This window comes from Carya illinoinensis, chromosome 2 (assembly GCF_018687715.1).
Source record: "Carya illinoinensis cultivar Pawnee chromosome 2, C.illinoinensisPawnee_v1, whole genome shotgun sequence".
Classification (NCBI taxonomy): Eukaryota; Viridiplantae; Streptophyta; class Magnoliopsida; order Fagales; family Juglandaceae; genus Carya; species Carya illinoinensis.
The window spans coordinates 20,106,241-20,108,155 of record NC_056753.1 but is presented as its reverse complement, the minus strand read 5'-3'; positions in this window follow the sequence as shown (position 1 = coordinate 20,108,155).

Sequence of the window (1,915 nt, the reverse complement as noted above, 5' to 3'; positions counted from 1 at the left end):
TACGTGAGCCTTAAGTTAAAGCTTATAGTTTACATTTTAGATGGCTAACACAAGATCGGGATTTGGAGGCAAATTTTTTTTCCAATGTATTCCAAGCAGGTTTGGCAGAAGTGATGCCAAAAATTGAGGGAGCCACATTGTTAGACAAAGTGGCATTAATCGATCCTAGCACAAATTGATCCTTTTTGTGCCAAAGAATGTACTGGGAGTTGATTTCAGTAGTGAATTTCCTTTGATCATCAAGGAGAAATTGTGATGGGCACGGCTCGGAACCATTCATGAAACCCATCAGATCATTGCCCTTTAGAATGTGAAACATTTGAGACAACCAAATTAGATAATTTGACCCATCTAGTTTGGCTAAAACCAGTTGGTTGAGGTTGGGAGCAATAAAGTGAGTAGCGGAATTTGAGGAAGAGGAAGCCATGGAACTGAATGAGGAAGGATCAGGATTTGCGAGAGCAAAACTCTCTAATACCATGAAAATATTTGAAATAATAGGCTGCCTTAGATGCAACAGCAGTGTGTATTGCTCTATTTATATAGATTTACAATGAGTGAGTTTTGAATTACACTAGTGGATATAAACAATACAAACATTCCTATATATCAGGAGGTACAACAGACGGAGTTGTTGCAGTTGATAAGCGTTAGGTTGCTACTGTATATGAGATAACTCTTGATCTTGTAGTGACTGTTCTTCGGAAGTGTTTGAACTTTGGCTTATCTTTCTAACACCACGAGCAAGTGTTTCATGTTTAGATGATCAATTTGCATTTATTTCCTAGTCATATTATCATTTTCTTTTAAATTTAACTAGCTAGCTGCTAATCGAGTACGAATCTTACATTAATGATAAATTAAGGATTAGCCAAATAAATAGTTATAAGTTAGATTCAATTAATGCACTACAATAGGAAAAACTCCCCAGTCTTAGAGAGAGAAACTCTCTCATCTCTCTAGAATCAGAAAAGAAAATCTCCCCAGAGCCCTCCCTCCTGCTCCTTTGTTTGCCTATTAGTTTTTCCTTTTTGTTTTTCCCAGTCGTTGTTAGTTTAGCTTTGGTGTTGCTAATAAGATGGGACGGTCCTTGTCCTCATGGCTATGGCGCCGTAGGTGAGGAAAACCTCCGGAGCGCGGCCCAGACTCAATCCACCCCAAAGGTTGATGCGATTGCCTTTCTAGGACTCCTCAGTGAGGGCTATACCATATTTTCTTCTATTAAAACAGGGGTGGACTTCACGAGAATGGCTATAGTTGGCTGTAACTGAGTGCTAGGAGGCAGTTCACGTGGAGGGAGGTCGTGCGAGACGTTACCATGGGAATACACGGGAATGGTTGCAACTGATGGCTATAGCTGAGTGATAGATTTCACGTGGAGGGTGGTTCTGGGCTGGGGAGGGTGGCGATGTCGTGTCTTTCTGGGTTGCTGGTGCTGGTTAGAATGAAGGAGTTCTCTGCACCTGCTTGGAGGGAGGGCACAACACGAAGAGAGAGCAACAGGAAAAGAACGAAAAGTGGAAGTGGGGCGGTGGAAATGTTAGAGATGAAACCCTAAGGGCCTTCTCACTTGCAAAAAGGCTGGACCCTTTTTTTTGTTTAGACTGGGCCTATTTTTTTCAGTCGTCTTTAGTTTTTTCTGTATTGTGTTTTTGGAGTGTCTTTTTTTTTTTTTTTTTTTTTTTTTTTTTTTTTTTATGTATTTACTTTTATTTAGTTTTTTTTAGGTAGTATTAGGAAATATTGTATCTAGAACTTAGGGTCCGTAGAGTTTGTACTCCACTCTATAGGAGAGGGAGTTGTGTGGTCTGTCTTAGACAGTAGTTTAAGATAGAGTTGTGTCTTTCTATTGATTAGTTTGGAGGCATGTCTCTCAAACCGTTAGTCTAGAGGCATACTTGGACAAGACCTTGTC